Consider the following 22,026-nt stretch of genomic DNA (forward strand, 5'->3'; position numbering starts at 1 on the left):
ATCAAATATTGAATGCATAGCTCACTCCATCAAACCTAGAAAGCAATAAAACCAACATAACCCCCCATAATGTTGAGAGGTAAGACATCAACACTGAAACTAAATGCAATATCTCCTACAGATAGAAAAACCACGAACATCAAGAGTGCAAAAGAAGTACAAACACCTTAATGGCATGTGTCATTGACACATCATGAGGCTAATGTTATGGAAGGAACACTCACTTGACAAAGGAAGATGACAAATATGGCCAACATGAAACCCTCCAAGGCACTTTATAATATAGTGCAAGTACAATAAAACACAAAGATGTTCAAGATCTAGAAATATAATAGAGTGGCACTTTATTTCAGTGCATTTGCAAAAATACTACAAAAGGATTTCAAAAAAGTTCAAAAGGGACATAAGGCTGATTCAAGAGATAGTACAGCCCATGAATTTTTTTTAAATCAATAAAATTGATCTCCAAACCTAAAACAACCAAGATATCCACCAGAGCACAAAAAAACAAAAAAATGAATGGGATGTGCCTGGAGTAGAATCTGGAAAATAAAATGTCTCAAAATATGTCTCCTAGAGTGCAAAATAGAACCTTTGACTTTGACTGCATAAATTGGCAACCAAACAACATCAAAAGTCCAAATAAACTACAACATCACAATGGGCTCTAATACCATGTTGAAGTTGATGAAAGATCACGCCCACAGATCCCAAGAATCACCTGCATGCAAACACCCATCATAGAAAGAAAGAAGCAAAAACCATGGAGGCTGGCATTCCTAGATCCATAGATGAGACATTCTTGATGAACAAAAAAGAGATTGCTATTATAAAAAGTGAATAAATAAATTACAAAGATATCAATCCTTATAAAAGGAGATCAAAACCCTAATAGGTAACTAACCTAGGTTGCATGATAATAATTAATAAAATAATTAATTAGTATATGCCCAAAGTTTAGCTTAAGTAAACTAGAGATAATAAGTGACTTAATAATTAAATCAACATGATTTACTACTTTATTACTCTAATAGGCACATGTTTTCTCTAATGAGAGATCTGGGTAACTTTGAACCACCTCTATGAAATTCCAGTAGCTAATTTCTAACTATAACACTCCTATATTGGAAATTTCTTCATTGCAAAAAAAGATACACATAATGTAACAATAAAGTTTGAATAGGCTCATTTCATAGGGATTTTCATAATCGTCATGATGGTTTCCATTTTAATAGGTAGCAAAACATCCCATTTATATTCCTAATACATAATTACTTGAATAATATATGTTTATGCATTCAAAAACCAATCCATGACATAATATATGACTATTGAGAAAGTAGCAACTTTAATAGACCACTTTTAACAATTCTCTCCATGAAAGGTGATTCTTTTGGGTTCCTATATCTTTCCCCAAGATTATCTAGGTCATAATGTGCAAGAGACATATCTCCACTTTGAGAAGAGGAGGAGCAAACCAAACTTGACCCATTTTGAAATTTTGGAAAGAATTTCTCATGATTACAATCGCAAACTATTCTAATCAACCCAAAAAAAAATTCAAACAAAAGGAGCACTTCTAAAACAATACCCTAATCAGCATAAGGTTTTTGAAACTCAACTTTGTCAATCTTAATCTACTGTGATTCTAAATCTAAGAAAAGCCCTATTACCTCTTTCATTATCCACTCTATTTTCTAAATTTGCATCTCTTTAATTATCAAATGAACGTCAAATCACTTCTTAATACAAATAATAACTTCTTAAAGAATAATTTCTCAATCTTCTTGTTTGTGCAAAATTAATGCCTAGGAGACTTCCTCTAATGTTGGCATTAGTTACTTGTCATATTGACATTCAATCTTATCCAGTAATAATTACTACCTACCTTTTAGGAACCTAGAAAACCTTATTTCACAATATGCTATGGAATATTTCCTTCCATTCACTATTTTAATTTCAAATAAACTTTGATATATTTCCCTCTTTTAACTAATTGGTGAACCTTTTGAACATTTGAACTAAATGAACTTGTATGAGAGGTTTAGGGGTTATTTTCAACTTCTTGTTGAATCTTTAAAAGTCCAATATCAAGTAAGGATGAAAAAAAGGACAAGGACTGGTGTTATAACTTGACATGACTGACCTTGAATAAACCTTGAACCTCTTTAACCCATTGAACTCCCAAAATGTTAAAATTCAATGGATCAATACTAAACCCTTTACTGACCTATATACCATAAATGAACAACCAAGGTGAGATTTATGAACACTAAACCTATTGAACTTTTTGAAGAGGTTCAAGTTCAAGATTCAACATTCTTATTTACTATTAAGTGGAGACTTGATACAAATATTTCAAAGGGAAATAACATTAAATTGACTATGCGCTTAGACTAAGGGGACCTGACTATACCTTGATCAAAACATTATTATTTTAAAAAAAGATAAAAGAGTTAAGGTAGAAAACAATAATATTGAATATTAATTACAATAACATAATATAATAACAAATATAAAGCCTTTCTTAATGCAATTGATTACCAAGAGGTCATGTGAGGACAAGGAGTTTGAATCTAGGACATATTAGCTAGGCAACATTTATTGTCATGTGGTACAAGAGTAACTTAATGAAAAACACATGTATAATTAATTATATGGATTTTGAAATTAGAAATAATAACATATATGTACAAATATAGTAAAACTAATTTATTTAAAATATAATATAATTTAAAAATTTAAACAAAACCTCAAAAATTTATATTATATAAAACCCAAATGGTTTTAATAAAAAAAATCAAAATTTATAAATTGTAAAAATTTAATTCTATAGAAAAAAGTAATTAAATAAAACAATGTAATTTGAAGAGAATTATATATTTATAACTAGTTAATGAATACAATAGCAACAAGAAACACAATGTGTCAAAGTTGCTGCCAAATATTAGAAAAGAAGGAAAGTAGAGATTTATCGATAGAAATGAAGGATATGAAGAGAGAACTAAAAAGAGAGAGAATGATATGTTATTATAAGGACAGGTAAAGGTAGAATGATAGAAAGAGTTGAAAGAAAATTTAAAAATATTAATAATTATACCATTTTAAGAAATATATAAGTAACAATAAACATTATATTAAAAGAATGAACTACTTATTTCTACCAATTCAATTATAAGTTGAAATATTTAATTAAGAAAAATAAATTGTTGATTACTTAATTCAAGCTACCAAAATATCTAGTAAGTTTGAGGGGTAGTATTAGTTTTACAATTTTTAAAGTGAGATTAAAAAAACTAGACCAAGATTGTAAAATACTAGCTAATAAAACATAGTGTAGCATTTTACAATTGGCAAAAATAAACATCAATATAAAACTAATAAATATATTTAAAATAAGAAATGTAGAACATTTAACTATTTGAACTTGGTAACAAAAAAAAATTGTGATAATTGATACTGATTAGACATTCATTTTCGTTCAAAGTGGTGTGAGGTGGAAGATAAAATGATTTTTTTTTGAAAAATCTAATCAAGCAATAGACTTGTTGGAAAATATTTATATTTTTGTTAGAGAAATTTGATATTTTTCTCCCTACCATAAATAGTATAGTGCAATAGAATGAATTTAAAAAAGATATAACCATTGGAAGTTTGTTTTAATCTTTTAAATTCTATGAGTTGATTAGTCAATTGAATTGAATGAAATCAATAATATCTGCCTTTGGATAATAGTGCTTTTATTACATTATATTATGGAATCACAAGGTTCCATATTAGTTACATAATCTAAAAATTTTAAGATACACTAATGTTTGCAAAAGCTATATTAATTTGCATGTTTTTTTGGAATTGAAAAATACAATTTAAAAAAAATTGTATTGGCTCATGATGAAAAAGGCAATGAAAAAATTTAATTTTCTTCAACAAGAATACAAATATTTTTTCCAACATGAATGCATTAATTGCAATTTTATCTTTTCCACATTTGTGACAAGTGGATAAACTTAAAAAAAAAAAAAAAATCATTTTTCTACCACCTCTATTAATGAATGCATTAATTGCAAGTTTATCTTTTTCACATTTGTGACAAGTGGATAAACTTAAGATTTAGTTCATACATCATTATTTGTATTATTCATATACGACACAATTAAATAAAAAATAATAAAAAATATTACTTTCTTTTGAAATCTACAAATATTTATAAATTTATTTATTATTCAAAATTTCCTGACTTCCATAGTCCATTTATCAGTCTTGTACATGATGAATCAGGGACATCACATCCCAATACAAAATCTCTCTAAAAATCTTTGCAACCATTAATAGCTTGCTCCCCTTGCAAAAGCGAGTAATTGAAATATCCTGTGTGCCTTTGAATTGGTGTGCCATGGTTAATTAAAGGCCCTAAAATACTAGTGGCCTGGTTCACATAATCATGCTGGTTTCAAATTTAATGTCAAATTTACAAATGATGTCAAATGGATGCAAAACACAAAGTCACATATTAAAAAGCAATTTAAGCTTAAGAATATTGTCCATGCGACCAATATTGAGAAGAGCTTGAATTGGATGAGTTTACTGCTTATATATATCAAACAATTTAATAATTAAAATTAATCAATTTAACTCTTATAATTTTTTTAATATAATTTTATCTATATCTTATATATAATTAGTTGGTAAATATCTTTGGTACGATAAATGTTCTTTAGGATGTCATCTAATTTTAATTTTGCATGATACTATAATGTTTATTTATATATTCTTGTAAAGCTTTAATTAATATATATCATCCTAGTTATATAATTTAATAATATACTAACTATATTCTATAATTTAATTTAGTTTAGCACTATAATATTATATTTTTGTTTAATAGTTATTTGTTGTATTTATTAAATTAAATACATTATATTTTAACCAAAAGCTACTTAGTCAACCATAAAAACACAAACGCAATTTGTTCTTCTTTGTTTCTTTTTATATTTAGTAAATAAATCTTGTTGAAATCTAAATTATGAAGGAGTTGACATTCTTAAATAAAAATATAACTTAATTAAAATAACAACCCTACTAACTATTGACACAGACTTCACTATTATTTAAACATAGCAAAATTAAATTGCTACAATATATGTCATACTACAAATATATTTTCCAATTTAACCTAATTTCAAATTTGTAACTTTTATTCCCAAATTCATTACAATAATACAAATTTGTTTAACATCACCCAAATTTCATTTCAAACCGAATATAAAAGACACAACTCTCCCAACCTTAATCGAGTGACAATTTCAAACCTAAAATTTGAAATTGACATATAGTAATAAAAAATATATTGACCTAATCCATGGCCATACTTTTATTTAATATTCTCAATTTTTCTCCGCCTCCTAAGTACTCCCAAGTCAACGTTTTCAAACATTTCATTTTGAAATGGGAAAGACAACAAACGAACATTAAAAAAAACATGCCCTCCATGTGACCGTGGGGCAGATGAATTCGAACCCTCACCACTCCTTGTTTAAATTCTATTTATTATTAGTTAAATATACTTTATAAAAGCAAACTATAATATTAAAATATGCCCATAGGAGCAGCTGCTGACATATCCATGCTCTATTATAATCGAGTAATATATATGGAGAGAGAGTCGATGAGAAAAATGAAAATATAACGCGCTAAACAGAAGATTTCTGGCCATTTCGTCTTGGCACGTAGGATCATCTTTTTCCAGAGCACCTCTCTCGTTTCTGCATGATTTTTTGTTGTCAATTTAATTTCGCTTTTGGTCTAGGCTGATGAAAAATAGATTTCTACCGATTCAGGCAGTTAAAGGGAAAAAACAAAGTCTTATAGGGAATGAATATTGCCGTTTCTGCATGATTTTTTGCTTTCAATTTATTTTCGCTTCTTACTCAATTATACTTGTGGTTTTTAATATCAGGAAGGAAAAATATGAATTCTGTAAGAGCCACATTCGAAACCCTCCAAAAGCCATAGAGCTAGATTTTCCAGACCTTTCACAAGCTATGGATTTGGATCTCGCAAGCCCTCCAAAGTAAGTTTGAGCTTGAGTTCAATTATGGGTTACAAGTTTTTTCTTTTTTTGAATAGTTTGGATGGGAATGTGGATCTCATTAAATTAGTGTGTAGCGATGACATTTGATAGAAATACATCATAATTTCTATTTATTGTCTAAACAAGTTTAATGGTGAAAGAATAAATAGGGCTTTTAATATGATCTTGGCTTTTTAATGCCCACATCATGCTAGTTTGTGGATTTCTTGCTACAGGCTCAGTTCTGGCAAGGAGCTTGCAACTTGGATTGTTAATGGAGGGATTCTGCCCAAGGCTTGGGAAGCCATATGTATTATTTCCAAAAGTGGGGAAGATAGTTTTATTTTGATAGAAGATGAAGGTGTAGCATATGTAACCTTCCCTTCCTTTCATAAACATGATTTTATAGATCCAGAAAGAAAATATGGAGACATTAGTATCCAGAATTGCAACATCTTCCCTGCTGAGCTAAAGGGTGATGATGCTAAACCGGCCCTTGTTCACAAGGGAGCTCTTAATAGATTCCTGCATATTCTCAAAATTACAGATTTCAAAGCCAAGGTGAAAATACCTTCTATTAAACATAACATAAGGTTATTTAGTGATGTAAGACTGCTGCTCTCCTAAAATTTTACAACTCACTAGCCTTTTATCATATTTATTATTATGAATTTTTGTCTGCCTTCTTGTCTTAATTAATAAATGTATGGTCTTAATTAATAGATGTATGTAAATGTAGTTAGGAGCGGTAATATCTAATGAAGAGTTTTATGTCACTGAGAGTCAGTTTATTATTGATGGTTGCTGAAGTTCAATTTTTATTTTTAGTTGAAATGTAATCATTCTTTTGAATAAATATAGAAATTATGTAATTGATAGTATATCAGCCCTATCATATTAGATACTCTCTTTTTTGCTTGTTATATTAGATCCAGGCTTTAAAGGAACAAGCCGTGATATTTGTGGGCCATTCCATAGGAGGTGCAGTTGTAGCTCTGGCTACCCTCTGGCTTCTAGGAAAATGACAGAGAAATTTGAATTGCTTTTGTACTACATTTGGTGCTCCTTTGGTTGGCAATGCCATAATTCACGAGGCAATTGGGCGCAAGGACTGGTTTGCGAGATTTTATTATTTTGTCTGCATGCATGACATTGTTCCTCTGATGAACCTTGCACAATATGAATCAATTGTCAAGCCTTTAGATGCAATAGTTCCTTACTGGTGGAGCAAAATGGGCATTGATAGTGATTCTCATCTACATCTTCCTATTGCTGAAGCTTGCATGATTCTTGTTAAGAATATCGAGAAGTTTACATCAACAATGAAAAAAGAATACCCTAGAGAATCTGGTCTTAGAAGCCCATTTATACCCTTCCGCATTTATATATTCTGTTCAATTAAAGGAGTTTCTTGTTTTGAGGACTCTAAAACTATCCTTGAGATGTTGCATTTCAATACGCAAAGCCTAGAAAGACTACCATTCGATAAAATTGTAGCTACCTGCATTTCAGAACACATAGATTATGGCCATATGTTGGAAGGTATCGGTAGAGCCTTGCAAAATGCAGCAGGGCAGTATGCCTCAAACTCTCCTGGAATGGGAATAACTTCTGAATTGGATGAAATTGGTATTGGAATTCAGGTAATCCTTACTGATTGTGCTTTAGCTTTTGTACTTTTCATTTTGTGAAGTCAAAATAGAAATGCTTCTTGTACTGCTCATGAATCAAAATCTCTCTTGAATTGCATTTTAAAAGATTGGTTAAAAGCTTCCAAACCTGATAGACACTGAGGACATGCCAAATGACATTCTAATTGCTATGGTGCACAAAGATACATAATTTGTCTAAGGTTCTGGCCGTTATATTATACCCTGATCCCTATATCTATCAAGATCTGATGTGATTCATTTGTTAGTGTTTCCATTTCTAAATTGGTTGTTGTAGCTCTCATAGCTTATTAATTCTCTGTTTTCTTTCCCCATAGTAATGTTGTTTCTTTTTCTTAGGCACTGACATTAGCAACTTTTGATTATAAGCAGGACAAATGTACATTATTTGCTCTCAAAAAATCTAGAGAGGTGAAAAATGAGCAAGACACGGACATCAAGAAACTGAACATTGAGTGGGACACCTCAATGAAGAGTTATATGAAAGAGCTAGAATCATACAAAATGCGGTGTAAGGATGACAACACTACCTACTATGATGCTTTCAAATAGAATGATGAGAAAGGTTTTCATGTAAATTTAACAAGAACGAAGTTGGTAGAATTTTGGGATAAGATTGTTGAGATGGAAGAGAAGCATGTGTTGCCTAGTGACTTCTGAAGTATAAAGAAATGGGTATATGCTGGTACTGCATATAGAATACTTTTAGAGCCACTTGACATTGCATATCACTATCGTATAGAGATGGAAAATAGAAGATATCTTTGAGAAGGGGTTCGACTGCACCGTCACATAGCTCTTGAGAAATGGTTGTCTGTAGTTTTAGAAGTGGACTCTTGTTTTTGGGCTCATGTAGAAGAGGCTTGTAAAGCTTTGAAAAATATCCAACATGGGGAAGAACCATGTACCTCTTTGCAAGAATGTATACATTTTGACATATACGTTGCATGCCAGATTGGTGATCGGAGCATTTCTGAAGAGATTTTTTTTGAAGGGAGCAGCTTCATGATTTGGTGGCAACAATATTGCCAAATTTGAGTTCAATTGTATCAATGGAGATCAAGCTCCCCCTTGTACAAACGCATGATGAAGGAGAGTTGGAAGAAATGAGATTACGAGGAAGAGATCTAGTCAGGACCACTTTTCCAATAGCATATGGGGTGTCAGTTCTTATATTCAGGTTCCACTTGTTTGGTAGCTGGGCTCAAGTAAATTTTCAAGTAAAGCATTGTTGAAACACAATCGAGTGAGATATTATTTATTAAATCTTATCTTTATATCTTGCATTTCCATAATTTGGAAATATTTGATTTGTAAGTTGTTGCTTCTCTATGTACATGTTTATTGTACTTGAAATAATAGATATGGAAAATGAATTTGTCTGTGATGATGTTCTTTCAAAGTTCTTACTCCAACCTTGTCTTATTATCTAGTCTGTTGTAGGACTAAAATTGCTCATTAAGGAAAGGTTGGAGATAATTATATATCTGATTTATGTGAATTTAGAAATATATAAATATTCGCCTTTTATCTTCATTCATCTTTATAAATCTGTTTCTGATTCGTAACGTATACTTCATTATGCCACTTATGTTTTCTGAAGAGAATTTAAAGACACACTAAGATTATCTTGTACCTTGTATCTACATTCATCTTTATGCTGTTCCTAGTCCCTGCTGTCTTAGGCAGGGACTGGGACTAATGTTTTCAGGTCACTTTTTGGGAATAGTCTCTGTTTTGAAAATCATGAAAACAACAAAATTTTTCCTTTAGACTATGGTATCTGTTTATATTTCTAATTAAATGGATCTCTATTAAAAATTCCTCTTTTTCCATTGGCCAAGCTGATTTTTCCTTGCAATCTTTTTTATTTTCCTACAAAAAATTGGGCAAAAAAAAAGCTGGTGGCAATGGAAGATGACATGTTGCTTCTGAGTTGCCTGTGCAGATTAAAAGATGTGGCCTTTGCATGTTATATTTATGTGAAGGGCATCCACTTATATTCCCTTATCACATCAAACAAAGGTGGTGCCCTGACTTTGCATTCAACTTCCTATTCACTGAGGAAATCAAGTCTGTATTTGGACTTAAAGGTATGCTTACTTATTCTTCTCTGAGCTTGTAATTGGTAATCCTATCATAGATACGTTATCTGCAAGTTGTGGGTGCACCTCTAAAAGTAGATGTAAGTTTTATTTTCATAAATGGCTATATTGTTAAATGATAAATGGACTAGATTTATGTGTTCATATATTGGTCCCAATAATCACCAAGTTAGCTGGAAAGTTAGAGAACTCATCCAGACTGAAATTTACATTTTGTTGCTTTACTAGTTGAAGCAGTCTTCATTTTGCAAACTCAAATTTGCAGAGGCCCTATTTGTTTATGTTCCTAGAACATACAAATCTTTAGCATCTTATTGTACCATCATTGAATACATATTATTATTGGCTATACCCAGTTGCTTTCAGAAATGGATTCTGAAAAAATGCAAGAATTCCAGAGTAAGTAGACATTTGTTTGAAATAGCACTAAATGGCTGACATCCATCTTTGGGAGGAGCTGGGAATTCAGATTCAGGATCTAATTTCTCTTGGGGTAGAATTTTGTTTTTTGGAGTTTTATTTTTATCAACATTCATATTGTAGGATGTTTGTAAACCTAGTTCCTGTGCGGTGGCTCTCTCATTACCCCTGGATGCTTTTTTCATTATATGGACTAGGGAAATGTGGAAGGCTAAAAAGCTACTCAATTTGTCTCATTTTGTTGAGGATAATTTTTTATCTCATTTTGTTGAGTGTACATCTTATGGGTATCATTACAAAATAACCAGATCATTGTTGATATTCTATTTTTTTTGTTCACTAGTCTGCTAAATTTGAAGATGGCTCCTCTCGAAGAAACATTTTCTTGTATGAGATGCAGGAGCTGATTTGTGGTATCAAGGGAGGATAGTTGTGTTGAGGCAATGGTCTACCATAGGATATACTGTGTTTGTTCTTTTATTTCTCAACTCCGTTGGCTCTTCAGGCTTATTTACATCACCTATGCCACCATCTATCAAATGTCAATTCAACTGTCTTTTCTTTTGTGCGAAACCCTAATGTGTGCTATTTGTTTCCCTTGCTCAAAAATTTACAAGGAAGAATCAGGGATTCCCCTCTTGCAAAGTGTGGGAGTGGTGTTATTTCTATTAGGAGTATCAATGGGAGTGGAGTCCATTCTTGTGTCTCTATGGCACCGGACGTGCAGAGTTCATTAGAGATGGTGGAAGTGGCGTTGGAGGAGCTACATGAATAGCTGAACCTCAACAAGGCATGCAGACTACAGGTTGGGGAGCTGGAGGTACCTGAAATTGCTACTGGATGAGATGAAGGATATCAGGCATCGACTGCAGCCTGAAAGCAATGCTGAACTTAAAAATGACCTTGATGGTTTTACATGAGTTTTCAATTTCTTAATATCTAAGATCTGCTGAGGCTTCATCATAAAATCCTCTTCTCGTTCATCAAGACATCTGTAGATATAGTAAATAAAAATTTTAAATATTGAGATATAATGTAATGGTTATGCATTTTAAAATAGCTTTATAATGAGATTCTTGAATCACTTTCCAAATGAGTTATTTAATTAGTGTTTGCCCATGGATTAGCCCATTTATCTTTTAATCAGCTGAGATGCTTCTTCAGAAGACATCATCACAACTGGTGTTTACTACATGAGCAATTAAGTTTGAAGCAATCAAAATGAACACAGATCTTTTTACATTCCTGGCATATAGTAGTCTGTGATAATCAGACTCACCTGGAGGTCCTGCAAGAGAAACCAGGAGAGAGAATAAGATCAAAATTCCCTTGTTCTGTCCATTGGAAAAAAAATATTAATATTTGTGGGTGCATGAATAAAGGAGTTTTTAAATTAAGGACTTCAAAACTGATCAAAACAAGAATTACAGATTATTATTGAACTTGTGAATCAACAGCTTAAATATAGTCCAGCTAGGAAAGAATGTTTTGTAGTCCTCTAGTTTTTAAATTTGTAGGGAAAAGGTCATTGTGCAGCCCTTGAGGAAAATTAATGGCTGATAAACAAAACATCCTCTGGAGTATGTACAAGTCAATCATTCCCTATCTTTTTAGCCCGCACTTGAACAATTGTCATTATAAACATATGTCCTGGAAGGTTAAATCTCCATGAATGAAGGATATGATGTGGGATCCAAATGAAAGGAAGATCAAAATTTGAGATCGAACCACAAGACAAAAAGCAAAGTGGAAATATCAAGAATTTCTTAGTTGAGCCTTGGCAATCAGTGTTCCTTTTAATGCCAGGTTGTGCACAGTATTTAAGAATTTGGAGACATCGAAGAAAAAATAAAAGAATTTACTTCAAAGAAGAAAACAATCAGGATTACCTGACTGAAGATTTTGGACTAGTGCATCTTCTGGTTTGAGAAAATGGACCTATACATGGCTGCTTACTGGAGGTGGATTAGGATTTAAACAGATTAGGTGACAAGGCTTTAGAGAACTGTGGTATACAACATCAAAATCTTCACAGAAATAGTGAGGGAAAAACTATGAAAGAGCTAATCAGCTAAAAAACCTTACCAATCATCCAACTGATGAAAGAAATAACAGACTGATAGACATGTAGATATAATGTTAAAACAAACAAAGGCTTGAAGAAAATTTTCTCTTACATTCCATATCTGTAATTAAATTACACTAAGAGCTACAGCTACAACAGCATTAACATTAACAGATATAGAACATGTTAAATTACCATAATAATGGTTTTGGAGTTCAGTAGAATGTCTGCAAGTTTTTGATAATTGGTATAATGAGAATAGCTTCATTGCCCCAGTCTAGCTAAAAATGGTTATTTAAAGACATCAATTTTCCACAATGCATCATGTAGTAAGTAATAGTTTCTGGAAGAGATTGTGTTGGAGTTTTTGCATCAACATTTTGGTTCACACTCTGTGATCCATCATAAGGAAAAAATTTATCCTTCAACTCTCTTTTGTCCTGATGATGGATCACATAGCATGATCTGAAACATTGATGCAAAAACTCCAACACAATCTCTTCCAAAAACTGTTACGTTGCTAGGAAATTTATGCTTACATTGTTAGAATCAACATCAAGAAGCTCATCCTCATTGACCCCAACACTTCCAATACTCTGGTGGCGCTCTCCACAACAGTAACTGCTTCACATAGAATATTCAGAATCAGGCTTCCATTACTCCAATGGATGAATGAATTGAAGGAAAGTACCAAAAAATAGAGCAATTAAAGCACATTCATCCTGCCTTTGAAGAACATCATTTTGAGCAGTTTTTCCATGATTTTTTGGTGTATCAAGCAGTCATCCACAGACCACAACCATGACATGAATTTGAGGAGAAAGTCTAAATTATTGAAGGCATTACTGCAACACTTCTCCGTAGCCATTAAAACAACATTGGAATAGAGTAAATATGAGGGAGGAGCTTATAGAAACATAGAAATGGGCATTTGCATTTGCCGGTGGGGAGACCATCCCCAACTAGCTTTCACCCTATGCAAAATGGAGGTTTTGAAATAGAGTTTGACAGTCAAATCAAAGGGCGTTTCCCATTTGAAATGCCCTGTGTGATTTTAGAAATCTATTAGAATAAATAGGTATTCTTGGTCAATTAGGATAAATATTGTTCTATATTTTGCATGCATTTGTGTACACAGCCAAAAATTTATTTATCATCACCAATTACAGATGTGTCCTCTGAGAAAGCCAAAAAAAGCCCCCAAAATAGTCGAATCCTAGTGAAGGCATTCACGAGATCGAGATGGTTTCTGTACTTACAAGTTTACACAAGATACCCTGCATCTTTCGCTTTTCTTGGCAGCCATGGCACCATCATGCATTGATTATAAAAGTTTGTTGTCATACGCTGCTACATAGTCCAACTCATATTAAATTATGGTCGTCTTCTTTTTCATTTATTTTCTTTTCTGTGTTTGATTGGCTTTTTTCATTTGTAGGGTAGAGGAAGGAACTAAGGGCCTATTTGGCGACTAGAATACAAACGAAATAGGTATTTATAAAATTGTATTTCCCGTTTGGGTGCAACAAAGGTCAAATGTGAATAGGAATACAAGAGGAATAAGTATTCCAATTTTGCCCAAAAACTTGGCATGCGCAATTCCCCCTGAAGAGGTGGAATAGGAATACTTATTCCTATTCCATATTTACTTTGTTGAAAAAAAAAAATTTCGGGTCCACGGTTCACATTTTCTTTTTGCCGCTCACGTCCGTCGCATGTGTCAGTGTCATCTTTTGTATCAAGCAAACCTACGATCCTCCATTTTTATCTCAGGCAAAGTTGCGATCCTCCACTTTCCATTTTTATCTTTAGGCAAAGTTGTGACCCTCCATTTTTTTTAAGGTATGCGTGCAATACATTTGTGCTATTTTGGTATGGTTTTCAGAAGGGTTCTCATATTTGCATTTTTTTTTAGGGTTTTGCAGAGGCTCTCAGGAGGTACTTTGGTTTTCATCCTACCTGAATTGGCGGTCCTCTGGTACATTTTGCTTTTGAGGTTTTTATTCTTTCGGGCTCGTGTTAATAGAAAATGGGTTTTAAAAATATATTAGATATCGGTGTGAAGAATTTTGAGATGGGTGTTTTCAAATATGATTTCCATGTAGGCTTTATATGCCAAATTGGTGTCTGTACTGGTTTCCATGTATTTTAATTATGTATTTTTCTTCAGTTCCACTTCTGAGGGTTTCGATGTCTAGATTTAGTTGTGTGTAAAAGTTTAGGTTTTGAATATTCTAAAGTACGAGTGTCACACAAATTTCTAAAGTGGATTTGGCATGTTTGAGAGGATTATTCATATTTGAAGAGTATATAAGAAGTATAGAGAATGTTCAGTACAAAGAAGAATATAAAAGTGTTGGTGGTTTTGTGATACAGTAGACTACAAACCCCAAGCATCAATAGTGTTAGCATCCTGTCTATAGCATCCCTGCGTAGAAACCCACAATGCGGGCTTGACTATCCCAAATGATTATCTTCTCTTTATTGAGACTTTTCTCAACTTAATTCCTCAAAGCCTAATACTAGGTTTCTATATGACTCCTCTTTCATTGCCTCGGCATGCTATCCTCGCCTTTGGATTAGTAGTTTAATAATCACAAATCAAATATATACTTTGAAGTGCAAGCCATTAGAACTCAAATAAAGGCCTTTGGACTGGTAGTTTAATAATCACAAATCAAATATATATTTTGAAGTGGAAGCCATTAAAACTCAAACAAAGCTAAGAATATGCGTAGCACAACAATAAATTATAATATAGTTCACTTTCAAAGGAAAATGTTTTATTTATGGGTGATCCTTGAATTAAGACTCCACTCTGTGCCACAGTCCTAGTATAGCTCGTAGTAAGGAATATTTCACCACATTTTGAATGGCTGATAGTTTAGCATTTGTTCTCTTTGGGAGCGTTGGAAACTCAAATAATCCCTGATAAGTGAAGTGTTCTTTTAAGATGGGAATTGTCATATAGACTATGATGGTACTAGGCAACTGCAAAGCTGTTCTTATAAAGTAAAATGTATTGATTGAGTGAAAATTTAGAAGCTACTAAGCAGATAGAGGTTTTGCAGTCCTTGAAACAATAGTAGTACCTCTATTGATGGGCAACTTTCTCAAACTTACTCTACCTGAAAGATGCATTTTATCTCCATGGATAATCGTTACTTCAAACAAAAAGAGAGTTTGCCACCATTATCAAAATCAGTAGTCCTGCTTCTTCCCTGCCATACTTGACCTAGAGATAATGAATCCTTGTAGTGGTCTATGTCTTAAAGATAAAGACCAATTTCAAAAGCCTATAAAATTGGCATGTTTTTTCTTTGCTTTAACTTAATTGCTATAATTCAAGTGTGATTAATGTTGGGAATATTGTAAACATCTTACATCATCACACTAGTGGGAAAAGACTAGCTTATACATCATTAAGTAAAAATTAGATGTTTGTAGTTTTGAGTATGTAACATTGTGTGCATGAATAACAAATGACTCCAGGAGGCATGGACACCAATTAGAAAAATGCTTGCAAATAGAATATATAAAGATAAGATATAGATGAGACTGAAATACAAACCCAACAAAAATGTACAGAGATTTACAATGCTATCATCGATGTACCTTATTATCACCAAGAAGGTGAATTGGAACTACTACCAATTTTCTAGAGTTCCTACTAGCATCGTTTACATCCTATTATTCTTTCTTATTATACTTTACTCTCCCCTTACATGAATGTAATATTCATACCAAAAGCTATGATATAAAAAATCCTAGAAAAATTTTTTGCTCATGATTCCACCACAGGTCCTCAATAATACAAAATTCACTACTTTATCACAAATACCTATAGAAAGTGGGGAGAAAAAGCTCAATGGAGAAAGGGAAAAGTGTGACAAATAGCTCCCAAAATCAAGTGCCCTGAAAAACATCAATGGGAATCAAGAACCCTAGCCTTCCTATGAAAAGATTTTTTCTTCAACCTTGTTCTTTTCATGTCAGGTTTCTTTCCTTTATTGAAAAGTTGTTTGACCTCCTCCTTCATCGCATTATTCTAGTTTACTTTATGCTGTGCTTACTTGAGCTGATGCGAGCTTCAGTGATTATACACTAAGAAAGTTCCTAGTAACTCCTCTTCGCTTCCCATTATGATGTTTGCAAGCTCTGGCTCCTTAACATGGTTGATCGGCCCAACATTTTCTTGAACAGAACCTGCTTCATCGTTGATATTACTATTATGCATAAGCACAGAACATATAAAAAATGCTTGCAGGACAAAGGAATAGCATAATAGGACATCCACATTGCAACTATAACCTCTGTGCATTCACCAAAAATATTCAATCAATATTGCAATCGATTCCAGAAACAAAAACAAAGGAGGGGCATTAATGGGATTACTACTAAGAAAATTTAGAATCAAATATTGTTATGGACCATGTTGTAAAAAAATGGAGTAACAAAGATTATACAATCTCTCTTACCTGCACTCAAATCACATATTTCCCTTTCATTATCCTTTCCTTACGTTTCAGAGTAAGGTATAGGATAAATGCATAGCACAACCTAGAACTAGCACTATTATTACCACTATCAAGAACACTATCAAAATCATTATTTCCACTACCGGTATCCATGGCCTAAAAAACAACAAATCAGTTCTATTAAACAAATTAGTGTAGGAAAAAAACTTCTGCATCTTAGTCCTTATAGTAGGGTCAAATTTTATAACCACTACCCACAACCAAAACACAACTCGAATATCATAGTATCTATCCATGGCAAGACAGAGAAATCACATTTGCATTGCTATCTATATGAATGAACATACTCTCATTAACTCACCCAATATGTTAATAGTCTTTGAAGTTTACAATGTATATGAATGATAAATTACATTGTGATTACTAGTATGCTACACACTACAATATTCAAAAGGCATTAATGGACAGTGAAAAATATAATTCACGAAAACAACCTACCTTCATCCGAAAGGCATGCCAACAGTAGCAGAGGAATGATGTGAAGAAATATTCTTTATTGCAATTTGTAATGGTAGATTTACACTTTCTCGTCGACATAATTGATTTTGAAACTATTGACATTATTGACAATTTATTTGTTCTTTTCCTTGTAATAACTCTGCAGTAATGTTTTTAATACCACGTACAAATTATATGGGAATATCAATTGATAACTCCATTAAAATGTTATAGGGCATTGGATGATCTTACTAATGATATACAAGTTTACAGAAGCATTGTTAGGAAGATCACGCTCTTGCGCGTACTTTCCATTTTGCTTACAGTCCAAGTAGTATTCACAGTGGTAGAATCAGAAGATGCTAGAAGACACAAGGGCAAGTGAAGAAGGGCTGCCTATCCTTTTTATAAACGTATTATATATTTCAATGAGGCAGATTGCCATGATGAAATACGCATGAGTAGAGGATCATTCTTCAAACTTGCCAATATTCTAAGGGAGAAAGGGAGCATCAAAAATACAATAAACATGAAATTGGAAGAACAACTAGTTATGTTCTTACATACTGTTGGTCACAATCTAAGGAATCGTAAGATTGGCCATAACTTTGGTCACTCAGGAGAGACAGTGAGTTGCTACTTCCACAAGGTCTTGAATGCTATCATATCGCTCCATACCAGTTACTTTTTGCCCCCTTCTCCAAACACTCCTCTAGAAATTATAGGGAAGGGTCGTTTCAATCCATATTTCAAGGTAAATCTCATATTGTCATGTATTTTGTTGCTCGAGTCTATTGCTACATATATAAAAATAATATTTCTTACACTAGGATTGCATTGGAGCAATTGATGGAACCCATATACCAGTTATCGTTGAGGTGGAAAACCAAACAAAATATCATGATAAAATAGGAAACCTGTCACATTATGTAATGGGTGTTTGTTTGTTTGACTACAAGTTTCAATATGTTCTTGTTTGTTGGGAAGGGTCAGCTGCAGATAGTTGTGTTCTTGCTTCAGCTCTTTCAAGAGTGGATCCACTACTAGTTCCCCTAGATATATTAAATCATAATTTTAATGATTATATCGCCACTATTTTCAACCATAATTTTTATACAATTTTTAATCTATAATATTCTTTTTCCTTTGTATAGGAAAGTTCTATTTAGTTGATGTTGGCTATCCAAATGTTCTTGGATTTCTTGCCCCATATTGGTGTATGTGCTACCACCTAAAAGAGTTTTCCAGAGAAAACCCAATCAATAGTGCGAATGAGCTATTTAACGATCGACACTCCTCTCTTAGGAATGTGATTGAGTGCACATTTGGTATTTTGAAGCAACACTTTCCTATCTTGAGGTATGCGACATCCTATAGTATCGTGAGTCAAACAAAGACTGTGTTAGCTTGTTGCATACTACACAATTTCATTACAATAGAGGATGGTGTTCCACCCAATATAGAAATTGAAGAGGATGATGATCGTGATGGGACAAATGTGCTAATTCTTGAAACTTATGGAATGACTCAATGAGATAGAGATGATTGGGGAAATTTTTGAGATGAAATAGTAGGAAGGATGTGGGAGGACTATAGATCTCAACATTAGTTGTATTGTATCGACATTAGTTGTTCTTTTTACTTGAATTTATACTTTTTTCCTCACTTTTGAACAACTACAGGGTATGTGCAGGATCATGGTGTACCAAACTATGGCCTTAAGTGGCAGTGAAAAACCATCAAATCAGGGTTATGTCAACTTGACACATAATTTTAAAGTGGTTCTAGACTTTATATCAAAAAGTTGTAAGAAAATAATCTATAGGAAATTGAATCTAGTTTCTAAACTATAAGGCCTTATCTAGAGAAAAAAATATTTGATTGGTCAAAATTTTGGATTTCAATGCAATACTACAAAAATTTCAGGGCGAAAATAAAAAGTAGGTGTATGTCTGACCACCTTAATCATAATCAAATAATAATATTTTTAAATATAATTTTAGATATAAAAATTAGACTCATGCTTGGATGTGACACATATTTTTGGGAATTTTTATTCCAAATAAATAATTAATTATGATTTTTCTACTATACTATTTGCAGAATTAAAAAACTCCTGTGTCTGACCACCTTAACTAGTTCAAAAAAAATCAAAATTAAGTTTTTTTTTTCTTTTTTTCTTATATTAGTCGAAGCATAGAATGTGACGCATCTTTTGGATTTCACAAATCTTATATGGTTTGAAAGTTATAGCTATTTTTCAACCAATATGTCAATCAGCAATTTGTAGCTAACTCCATTAGAAAATAAGTAATAATTACTTACTCAACTCGTAATTTGACAAACCTTACATTTATGAAAAGCTAATAACATTCTTAAGAAACCCTTTTCATTACATCAAATTTTGGTTTAAAAAAAGTCATCAGCTACATGCTTGAAGTAAAAAACACATAGAAACATGCCAAAAACACATTTTCGAGATGTTTTAAAGATGACCATCTAAGGTTGGCATCGAAAGATATAGTAGGAATTATAAAGGTATTAATTGTTTTCATTTAGTATTAGGATGGGTGGGAAAAAAGTTGGAATAGATTTTGAAATTCTTTGAGGCATTTCAGAACTACATATTTTTCAGATCGCCACTTTTTGGCACACCATGATCCTGCACATACCCTACAATACTCAAATTGACATTTTGTATAGACTGTTGATTCATGAATTCCAAAACATAATTATTTTTATGCTTTAAATTGTTGATTAAGTGATTTGAAACTGTAATTTAGGAATTGTGAATCATAATTATTGTTATGCTTTAAATTGTTGATTTTAAGTGATTTAAAATTGTGATTTAGGAATTGTGAAACATAATTATTGTTATGCTTTAAACTGTGGATTAAGTGATTTTAAAGCGTGATTTAGGAATTGTGAATCATAATTATTGTTATGCTTTATATTGTTGATTAATTGATTTTAAAATGTGATTGAGGAATTGCCAATCAAAATTATTGTTATGCTTTCAAATTGTTGATTGAGTGATTTAAAACTGTGATATATGAATTCCAAATCAAAATTATTGTTATGCTTTAAACTATTGATTAAATGATTTAAAACCAAGTTGCAAGTTTATTACTAACAACTCATTACTTATTACAAGTTTTGTAGCAAAATAACAGCTGCTTATTTCAAAGGTGAAAATGTCTTTCACAAATCTATTGACGAGCATACATGAGGATGTTCGTATACCCCCCATTTCTACATTTGTTGCTACCCTCATTGCTCCTCCCATTTCTACCTCCATTGCTAGTTCTTCTCAAAGTCCAAAAGTGGTGTGGACCAGAGATATGGAGCGAAAACTTTTGGACTTGCTCCTTGAGCAAGTTACTCTAGGAAGGAAAGGTGAAGGAGGTTTTAGGAAAGAAGTGTGGATAGCGATAGAGAGGAGATTCAATGAAGAGTTAAAAGTTGAATCTTGGAAGAGAGAACTCTAAAAATAAGTTGAAAGCATAGAAGTTGGTGGATAGAGTTATGAAGGAGTTGTGCAATACAAGCAGGTTTGCTTGGAATGAGACAACACAGTGCATGGATGCCAATGATAGTGTATGGGATGAACTTTTGGAGGTAACATCCTCTTCAAAGTTGTGTCTTGTTCTAATATCAAACAAATATCTAATTATTTAATTTTTCCAATGTGTAGAGAAATGAATTCAGGATTGCAAAAGTGTATAGTAGGCAGCCATTCACCTATTTTAATGATCTAGCAGTCATTGTGGGAAATGACATGGCAGAAGGAAATGTAGCTGCAACGGCACAAGATGTTGAAGATGGTAACCTCTTTGATGAGGTTGTTTATCTTGGTGATGATGAGGAAATTAATACACCTCTGAATGTGGTTGATGAATTAGATGAAGATTACATTCGGTGAAATTACTCAACTACAGCCACTAGAAACAATCCTTCCCCATCAATGTCAAGGAGGCCAAAGAGATGGAAGGCAAGCGTGGCCATTTCTTTGGATGTAATATTTGAAAAAATCCATGAGATACGAGAGGGAATCAATAAGTCACACCATCAAATTTGATAAAGAGGATACTAAGAAAGATGTTGCAAATTTGTTTGCTACTTTGAAAACCATCCCTGGAATTAGTTGATAGAATATAATTGTCACATTTGATAATTTTATGCAAGAACCAACAAGAGCTATTTGGTTCTTAGAGATGGAAGACTTAGCGAGGGAAGATTATATTAGATATAAATTTGGAGCATTGTAATGGTTTTATTCGAAACAAACATTTAAATGTTAATTTTTTTTTTCTTTCAAGCTGAAAGACGTCGTCATACTTTTGTATTGAATTGCGTATTTTTTTTCTTAATTGGATTCCATTAAGAGGGGCACCTTTAGTATGATGTCTACTAAAATATAGAAATAAATGATAGTTGCTACAGAATTTTTGTCCATTGACTTCAATTTTTAAAGCTTTGGTTGATGGCTATACTGTTTAGAAATTCCATAAAGATAATTTCAGTCCTTATGAAAGTTTTTTTATTTGTGGAAACTTCAATGTTAACAGATATAAAAAGAAAATTGCACTTAATACTCCAATACATGTAACATCCTTGTATGACAACATGCCATATATTAGCTGACAAGTGTTATTTGCTCTTCATCTGCCTTCCATTGCTGTTAATCTTCACTGTTGCTGTTTCACTATTGGAACAGTTG

General features: G+C 32.5%; 1 long non-coding RNA gene and 1 pseudogene across 2 annotated transcripts; one reads left to right on the forward strand and one right to left on the reverse strand.

The window, feature by feature from the left end:
* Nucleotides 1–5,576: 5,576 nt before the first annotated feature.
* Nucleotides 5,577–9,127, forward strand: LOC149558577 (protein EDS1-like; annotated as a pseudogene). The gene is made up of 5 exons (XR_016365047.1): nt 5,577–5,726; nt 5,957–6,070; nt 6,307–6,631; nt 7,000–7,713; nt 8,113–9,127. The product of XR_016365047.1 is annotated as a protein EDS1-like (transcript).
* A 2,135-nt stretch (nt 9,128–11,262) lies between these two features.
* LOC149558578 (uncharacterized) lies at nt 11,263–13,758 on the reverse strand. The gene is made up of 3 exons (XR_016365046.1): nt 13,590–13,758; nt 12,870–12,951; nt 11,263–11,553 (listed from the first exon to the last, which is right to left on the reverse strand). It is a non-coding gene; the product is annotated as an uncharacterized LOC149558578 (long non-coding RNA).
* Nucleotides 13,759–22,026: the final 8,268 nt, after the last annotated feature.

The sequence above is a fragment of the Cupressus sempervirens genome, chromosome 5 (assembly GCF_028749045.1).
Source record: "Cupressus sempervirens isolate cs-2001-9-10 chromosome 5, ASM2874904v1, whole genome shotgun sequence".
Lineage (NCBI taxonomy): Eukaryota > Viridiplantae > Streptophyta > Pinopsida > Cupressales > Cupressaceae > Cupressus > Cupressus sempervirens.